Here is a 9724-nt window from a genome sequence, read left to right as displayed (position 1 = left end):
CACAGTTGGCGCTTTCGGCCTTTTTAAGAAAATTTCCGGTATAGATACCTACAACTGGGAAGAGCTCCTTCTCTCCCATATACAAAACCCCACTATCCGGTACTTTATCCGCATCTTGCAAAACACAGTTTTTGGAAGACCAAACAACAGCAAGGTCAACTCAAAGGAGTTATTCTTCCTCCAGTGCGTCTTCGAACCAGATACTCAGGTAAACGCCGCCTCCTTTCTCTTTCATCATATCCGCACCTTATGTGTTAGAGGCCGGGAACCTTTTATAATTGGTGGATTAATCACCACCATCGCACTTGGTCTAAACCTAGGGGATAAACTCCAAACTTTAGAATCTCTACCTCCCCTATCTATGGATATCAGCTACTGTCGATCCAGCCGCCTGATTAAGAACAGAATAGGCGGAGGATACTATCTTATGGTGAACAACCAGGCAGTCCCAAGCGTTGTTCTACCAAATATCGCCCTAACTGATGTCACAAACCCCGACCGCCACCTCTATGATCTAAACGCTCCCGAAGCCACCGAGCCTTCACAAACAAACCCGCACACAGACGAGTTTGAAACTATGGAGCAAGGTGATCATCCGCCTACACAACAGTCAGTCCCGCTCAACCCTTCCGGCAATACAACTGGCCCATCCTCCCAACGTCGTCGACGAAGAAGGCCTGCAACCAACGACGACATCATGGATGCTATTGAGGGTATGCAGGCACAGAATGTCGAGATGATGCAGATAATGCATCAAATGCAACAACAACAGGATGCTAGGAATGCCATAACCGACCAGCGGTTTACTGAGTTGTTCAGCAGGTTCGACAACTTAGACTTACGTCCGAGATCACCAGGTCCAAGAACCAGAGGCGGAAGACAACCTTGGTTGTAGTTTCTTTTTCCTTTCCATATTGTATTTCATTCCCTTAAAACATTGGGGACAATGTTTAATTTAAGTATGGGGGGAAAACTTGTTCTTCCTATTTCCTTTTCAAGTATGTTATTTTCCCTTTCATTGTTATTTCCCTTTCTTATTATGAAAAAAAAAAAAGAAAAAAAAAATTATTATAATATATATTTATTTTAAGTCAAGTCCCTAGTGTGAAAAATTCTTATTATCTATTCCCCTCAATTTTCTTGAGCCATAACAAAAATTCAACACACTCAGTAAGTATAAAGGTCGCTTATTTTATAAAACTTGAGTGAAATCAAGACAAAAACTACTACCGCCAAACACTCTAAACGAACCTCAACACGTTAGATCAGGATAAGTACCTATTATACCGATTCCTTGAACTTTTAGTTTTATAGTAACCCCAAGTAGTTTATACGAGAAGTCAGCACCATCTTAATAGCAAACTACGTGGAGAGCCGATGAATATAAGTGAATGACTCCCAAAGTAACATAAAAAAATATATATATCAGGAAATGCACTAATTAAGTTAGGTGATCCTTACCAGATCATTTAATCTAAAGGTTGCAGATCATACAAAAGCATAATATGAAAGATCCATTATGAGTTGGTTCAGTAGGTATCTGGTACTGAACTTGGTAGGGCGGACTACGGTCCGATCCCCCGCAATTTGCATTGGACTGAATAACGAAGTTATCCGACTTATGTACCAGAACTTCTAGCTAAAAGGGGGATCATAATCACTAACCGGTTACTCCACTATGTGCGCGAAAAGATAAAGGGCTTAATGTGATTTCGCTAGAATGAAAACGGGTGAAATAAGAGTAAGGGAACTAGGATAGCTATAATAGGGTACTTGAACTGATTTGCACAAGGCAGGGTTGTCTAGGTTGTGACGGTAGTTGTTGATATCAAGATTTAACTCAAGTTGCTTCTAAACAAAATACACTTGCAACCTATTACGAATTGATGTGTGTTTTGAAATTTCATCTGGCTAAAATTTTAAAACGATTTCTATACTGTATTTTGCTTGAGGACAAGCAAAGATCTAAGTATGGGGGAGTTTGATAACATGAAATTATATCACATTTTAGGACTTAATTCAATTAGATTATATTGTCATTTACTTTAATTTATCTCATTTTATCAGATATTATGCGGAATTTTCTTCCTATTTGTCTCAGGTAGCCTATTTTGAAGCACAAGTAAAAATGGAAGAAAAGGAGGTGTAAAAAGGAGAGAAAAAGAACCAAAGGCCAAAGCCTAGCCCAAAGCGCACAAGAAACCAATGTTGTGCCTGTGACGGACGTCACAGGGGGCGTGACGAGCGTCACACAAAACAGCCTTGTGACGGACGTCACACATGGTGTAACGAGCGTCACACCATTCCACTATCTTTTTGGCGCAAGTAACGCCCTCAGAAGACTTGAAGAGACGTTGAAGAGTTTGTGTCCTATATCCACGCCATGCATTTAGCCACGTTGAAGACCCTGGGGAAACGAAAAGCAGTTACCAACACCAATATAAATAGCTACTTCAAAAACCTAAAGGGGGTCCTCGGTTTTTCCACGCTCACGCTGCCGAAGCTTTTCCAATTATCTTTCTTTTTACGCTTCTGCAATTTTCTTTTCCAGCAACTTAACATTGTTTATTTATTTATTTCTTTTGCAAGTTCTACATTCTTTTTGCCTTGCAATTTACCTTTCCTTTTTTAGCATTTAGATATTTTTCGCATAATAGTTTCTACACCGGAAACTATTGTGTAACTTTTTATCGGATCTAACCTTACGTTAGATTCTAGTTTTATTTCCTTGGTTTAATTTATTGTTTAATTGAAGAATCCAAGAACAAATCCTACCGGCTTGTGGTGGAGTGTTCAGGACTATTGTTTAACGCATTCAGGTTCTTTAATCATTATTTAATGCTTTGTTTTATTATTTATTTATATTATCTGCCTGTGATGAGTCTGTTTATGCATGATATGTATTTTTGTTTGTTTAGCATGTCTGGCTAATTCGCCTAGATATCGGTATGTAAAGTAAGCGAAATAAGGGATCAAGACTAAGTCGGTCTAATTAAACTTAAAATTAAAATCAATCTTTTTACGGTCTCAATTTACAGGTTTAATAACAAGATTTTTTATAAAAGTAAAAGACATAAAGAAGTTAAAATCAATAGAGCGAGAGTTTGAGGTTTTAACTGGACAGTGTAAATTAGGCATTAATTCTAGATCAGGGCGAGAGCAAGTTCTAGAGTTGATTAAATTCTGACCTTTTCCAAAAAGTATTTTTAAAGATTGAATGTGAGGACGAGAGTTAAGCATTCGGGTTTAATTGTATAACCTAAGTCAACAGAGCGAGAGTTTGAGATAAGGGTGTTTAAAACGGTCAGTGTTTTCTTAAAAAGAGTTTCTGCAACTTTATTATTTTCAAAAAGTGGTTTTTGACTTAATTATAAGTGACAGCTACATTAACATAAAATCATGGTTTATTCAACAGAGCGAGAGTTTGAGATAAAACCTTTAATCAATATAGTTAACTGAAACGATTTATTTTAAAACCAAGAAACCGACAAAGAATTGATTCCCTAGTTACGACGAACTACATACCGATATCCGCTTTATTAATATTTAATCTAGATCTTAGTTTAGTTTTTAGCTTCGCCCCCCAAACAATCAACCATTATTCACCTTAGCTTTACGTAGTAGCCTTAGATAACGGTATATCGATTCATAAGTCCCTGTGGGATCGATATCTTTTAAAACTACGCGATAGAACTGTGCACTTGCAGTTTGTACCCCATTCTCGACTCACATAGTCGAGCGATCAGTAAACACACAAAACCCTAAAACTAGAGGTTAGGATGAACTCTCTTTAGGGAAGTAGGGGTCTGGAGCTAGCAAAAATATACCCGAACGCATCGCACGATCGAAGATACAACAGAGTCACCATCGAAATTTATTTATTCCCGAAGGAAAGGGAAAACATCAATAAAACACGGGAGAACAAAAAAAGGGTAAGGAAGTCGGTTATGAAAGGGGAAGGTATTAACATCCCTCACATCTGTTGTACTCAACAGGAATCATTTTGATTGTTCTATGCTTGGATGGATGTTACTATCTAAATATTACTCGTAAAAGAATAAAGGGAAAAGGAGAAGAATAAACGAAGTTCTCGGTGAGGATTAAGGCCCTCATGCCTACGTATTCTTATAGTGCAATAAGGAATCCAGAGCTCCGTAGTTCATAGAACTAATGGTGGGAGATGAAAGAAGAGTGATAAAGGTACGGTTTGAACCAAATGATAATATTGTCTGAACCCATTGGGTAGGTATATCTGAACTAATAAGGAAACATGGCATCAAACCAAAAATGAATGGTATTTCCTATATAAGGTTGCAAGGTAAGTAAGGAGATGTTTGTCTAAGCAACGAGAGGACTAACAAGACAAATAAAACGACTCTTGGTTCAGAGGCACGCACTAGTTATTTTCCCTAAAAGGGTATATATGAATTCAAAAGGAGTATTATATTTGGTTTCAAAGAAAGGAAGTATGTCACTGAGATGATTGGTTATGACTAAAGATGTTAGATAATGGATTATGGAAGATATGGATGGTTCCCTATGGCAGAAAAAAGAATAAATATGCTCGCCAAGGGTTCGAATCCTTGTGCCTACTTATTCTCATCATTCAATGAGAAATCAGAGCTTCGTAGTTCATAGAACTAAGAAGGAACAAAAAAAGATATTTGATAAGGAACTAGAGATTTGATAAGAAGTGATAAAGAGTATAACTTGTATCAAAAGACAATGGTATTGTAGGAACCCATAAAGGAAATCAACTCAAAACCAAATAGTAAAGAGGCATCAAGCCAGAAACAAAGGAATTAAGTGTTTGTCATCAAGACAAACATCTCTTGATTCACAAGGTGGGCACTAGTTATTTGCCCTAAAATGGTATGTATGGGACCCAAAGGAATATTATATTTGGTTCAAGAAAATAGTATATCACTGTAGGGGAATGGACAATCTGAAACCAAAAGCTTAAGGTATATGAATCCATGAAGGAATAAACTCTGAACCAAAGAGTAAACAAGAATCAAGCCAAAAAACAAAGGGATTAAATGTTTAGCATCAAGATAAACATCTCTCGGTTTAAAGGATGGACACTAGTTATTTGCCAAAGGGAGTATACATGGAATCCAAAGGGATTAGATATTTGGTTCCAAAGAGAAGACACTATAACACCGTTGAGGATAGTAATGATAGATGCACACGACTTGGCAGTCATTGAATTTGAACCACATTAAAGTCGATGAATGGAGGTGAATACTCTAAATAGTTAGGGCCTATGCCCATACGCAAAAATATTCTAGACAAGGGTAGGAAATATTGCCTCTCATTATTCTTCGCCGCTTAAGGCTCATGGCATGTGATACTCATCATAGCTGGCAAGTTGCTGAAGAAGACTCTCCTTGTTTATCCTTATGATGAAGTGTTTCTTTGAAGAAGAATACTTGACAATCATTTGATTCGAATTGTATTAAAGTCTATGAGCGAAGGCAGATACTTTGAATAGCTAGGGCATATGCCCTGTATGCAAAGTTAATCTAGACAAGGGTAGGAAAGATTCCCTCTCATCATTCTTCATTGCTTAAGGCTTATGGAACACAACTTGAATCAATGACAAATGTTGATACACCTTTGATGTGCTTGAACTGAAGTCCAATCTGTATGCAATGTGAATGTCTTGTACTGACTTGAAGTCTTTGAGCTTGAATTTTGAGGTCTTGAGCTCCTGAGATCCAGTACATCTTGAACACAAGGGACTTGCCCTATCAAGTGATCAAGGATCTTTTGATCACTTGAACATGCTTGGGGAATTAAGCACGGGGCAAATAATTTGGTTAATCAAAGTAAACTTTGATCAACATAACCAATGGGAAAAAGTAAGTTGAATTATGTACAACCTAATGAATGGATTAATCAGTCAAACTAAATTAACCGATTCTAAGAAAAAACCCTAAACTAGGGGAGCATGCAATAGTTAAGGTGTAATCAATAAAAGAAATCAACAGCAAAATTCTATCAAAACAAATGATTAAAAAAGATGAAATTAAACCTAACAATTCATGAACAAGATTAATTCCACTAATTAAAATCCTAATCAATTAAAGTCTAATCATAAAAGAATTAATCATCTAAAATATGAATGAATCAAATCAAATTATATCATGCAATCTACAATTATCATACATTTACCATCTAAGCTTAAATCAAAGCTAAGATTAATCACATATTTTCTATTCATTTTTCACCACTAATAGAAAATTAATCACTCAATCAATTCTAACCTAATCAATTAATCATGTTAAAATCCTAAGTAAAACTATCATTTAATTTTCTATAAATTTGAAAAATTATTAAATAAATTGTAAGAAATCAATTAGAAAAAAAACAAGTGTAAACAATGCAAACATAGGGGATTTAATTAGCAAAAACAAGTGTAAACAATGCAAACATAAGGGATTTAATTAGCAAAAACAATGGTGCAAACAGTGGTCCTGTGCTTGGCCCAAAGTGGAAGGCCCACATCAAATGTTCATACAGCCTGGGGGCTAGTAAAAGCATGGTGAAATCAATAAAATGTGGCTAAAGCCCAAACAGGTAAATCCCAAATAAAAATCAGCATGTAAAAAAATGGATAACGTCAAATGGTGATGTGTCCATGAGTCAGCAGTGCAAAATGGATATTAATGAAATGAATTAACTAAAAGAGCACGTGCATAACATGCTAGAAAGGAAGTCATTACAAAACAAAAATGAAACGCGTTCTCTCGTGTCTCCTCCTCAGTTTCCAGTTTCTCCCTCCGCCGTGCCGGAGGCCCTCTACAGCGGCGGAGGCGTCTCAAAATCCAATTAAAGAACATCACTCCACCCAGTTTCACATCCTGAATCCAAATATCCCTATGAAAATTTCTAATTCTCCTTTAGCTATTCAAATTGAAGTGAAACAAGGAAGAACCCTAACTTTTCAAAGTTAAATTAAATGGTGCGCACTCACAGATTCATGCTCAGATATTGGGGCTATCGATGCCTAGAACATCCTCTACACAACGATAACAAAATCATGACAAGCAGAAGAGAAAGAAGATTTACCTCCCAAATAGAGGTTGCTTCCGACGAAGGTTGAATAGGAGAAGACGAAGGCGCAACGAAAAATCACTTGAAATAGGTAACTCACGATCCTAGCTTCTTCCTTTGATCCTCTTCTTTTTCTAAACTTCTACGTAACGTGGCTGAGAGATTGAATCCGAGAGGAGTGAAAATGCGAGGCTTAGCTCAACCCTTATCAAAGCTTCGAGGTGAAGCTTCAATGAAGTTTCTGAGATAGAGCTCTATGTGAGGGTGAAGAGAGGATTGAGATCGAGAGAGTGAAGAGTGAAACTCGAGAATTTTGGATTTTGTGAAAGTGAGTGTGTGGTCCCCAATGAGTGAAGAGTGAACTGATTTATAAAACTCAAATTCTGTTATGAAATGCTCATGAAATTCACCCGAGATTCACATGAAATTCGAAATTTAGTTCCAAATGAAATGAAACTGTTAGAGTTAGTTATGAGATTCGAATCAGTTAGTAGGTTAGTTTTATTCTATGTGTTGCATCCTTGTTATCTTATGGTGGACTTCAAGTTAATGTCTACTGAAACAAGTTGCAGGGCATGTTCTGAATTCTCTTTGTATGTGCATGTCATGATGCAGTTGTAGGAGGGCAATGGTATTGTGAATCAGTTTGCAGCAAGGCCATGTTAATGTAGGGCGATTTGGTGGTTCATATGTGCAGGTCATGATTGGTTTTCTGCAGGGCCGAGTTCAATTGAATGTATGCAAGGAAATGTTCTGTTGAAAAGATGTAAGGCAATGTTTGTTGTGGTCGAAACTTGCAGGATATCTGGTTTTCTGCAGGAGGGCACTGTTAATGTGTTGCAGATGTGTTGTGTTGAGCAGAATTGCAAGGCAATGACTTGGTGAATTGTGGACTTGGGAATTGATGGATTGGACTTTGTATATTTTGTTTGTAGGATTGTAATGCAATATAGTTTATGTATGGAATTGAATGTATGAAATATTGGAAGGTGAATTTGAATGTATGCGGTTTAATGAAACTTGAATGATATGGTTTTGAATTTGTCATAATGACTTAGAATGAATGGAATTTGTAAGTTTTGGAATATGGTTTAAAAAATGGTTGTATTACAAGTGGGTTAATGGTTATGAAATGAATATATGTAATTGATGGTTGAATGGTTTAAAATGAGAAGATGGCTTAAAAAATGGAAATTGGATTAGGTTCACGTGGAGGTCCATTTGGTGGTCTGACCAGGTCATGGACCTGGTTTCTTAGTCCAAAAGGTGGTATGACCTAGAAATGGACCAAGTGTCTTAGTCATGAAGAAAACCAATGAAACAAGGATTTGGTAATGAAATAAGGCAAGAGGGATAAAAACATGTCTTAGGGGGTCAAGGGAGGGTCAGTTGACTAAAACTTTGATGTTGACCAAAAGTCAACTATAGCAAATTTGGCCAAAAATGTTATTTTGCATGGACACATTTGAAATGAAATGAACAAAATGTGATTTTAAATGACATTTGAATGGAAATATTGGTTGAAATGAATATTGAATGATATTGTATAAAAAATGATTGTGGAGAATGAACCAATTACAAGAACTAAGACCTAACACACTATGAATGTGCCATGAATGAGGACTTGATTGAATGAACTTGAATGGACCAAAGATCAAAAGGCAAAGAATCAAGACAATGAAATTTATGAAGTACTTGCATGACCAAAGACCAAGGACTAATGAAACCAAGGATTGATTATTAAAAGATATAAGCTTGATCTTGAAGACACCATATGAATGGATGCAATGACCAAGCCTTGAACCAGATGAAATCCCAAAAAAATGGACATGTAGATTAGATGAATGAGTCTCATGCACAATGGGAAGTTTAATGGTTGATGATGTGATAACACTGAAACACACTGCATATTTGGCTCGGATTACACATGATTATTATAGTTTTATTGTTATTTTCTTGCGTTATGCTTGTCTTTTGTCTTGTTTTCAGGTACATTGCCTAAATAAATCCTTTCACGGAAAAAGGAAGCGAAAAGAGAAAGAATCAGAGATTTTCAGTGAAAAATACACATATGGCGTTCCACATGGCGTTGGCCATGGGGGTAGCCATGATGTGTAAGTGTAAGCACTTACCCACGTTCCAATGGTCACAAGACCATGCCTTCCACCCCTTTTACACATGGCGGACGCCATGCCTAGATGGCAGGCGCCATCTTTCCCTTTCACGGCCAATCAAGGACGGTTGTAGAAAGGGGTCATGACTAGAGATTTTTCCTCCACATGAATTTTGAAGATGCTACGTAACTTCTAAGGCATTATTACAATATAAACATGACTTAGATCTTTAGTTGTAGGTATCCAAGTCTAGTTGCAACATAGGCCATATAATCACACTGTTAAAGCAATAGTTCTTCACATCAGAGGATTATTGCACCATTGTTGTAATCGGGTTTGGAGCATCGTAGAGTAGAAGTTAATCTTGCCGTCATTTTACTTTCATGTCAGATTTATTTCAAGTTTGTACCAGATTCAAGTCTCCAATTTGGAGCAGATTTTTAATATAATTCGCGTTATTATTATTATTTATTTCTCGCTTCGCTTTTAAATTGATGATTCTCTGATCATGCCACTTCCGTGTTTGCTCCTTGTACATCTTTGCATTCTCA

General features: G+C 36.8%; 1 long non-coding RNA gene across 2 annotated transcripts; it reads left to right on the top strand.

Annotated features, from left to right (window-relative positions):
• The first annotated feature begins 6272 nt into the window (after positions 1-6272).
• On the top strand, positions 6273-8109 carry LOC127117525 (uncharacterized). Of its 2 annotated transcripts, none has more exons than XR_007801984.1 (2): positions 6273-7150; positions 7675-8109. It is a non-coding gene; the product is annotated as an uncharacterized LOC127117525 (long non-coding RNA). The 2 variants fall into 2 exon arrangements; XR_007801985.1 differs by having other exon boundaries at positions 7632-8109.
• Positions 8110-9724: the final 1615 nt, after the last annotated feature.

Source organism: Lathyrus oleraceus, chromosome 2 (genome assembly GCF_024323335.1).
Source record: "Lathyrus oleraceus cultivar Zhongwan6 chromosome 2, CAAS_Psat_ZW6_1.0, whole genome shotgun sequence".
Taxonomy (NCBI): Eukaryota; Viridiplantae; Streptophyta; class Magnoliopsida; order Fabales; family Fabaceae; genus Lathyrus; species Lathyrus oleraceus.
This window is presented reverse-complemented; position numbering and strand designations above follow the sequence as displayed.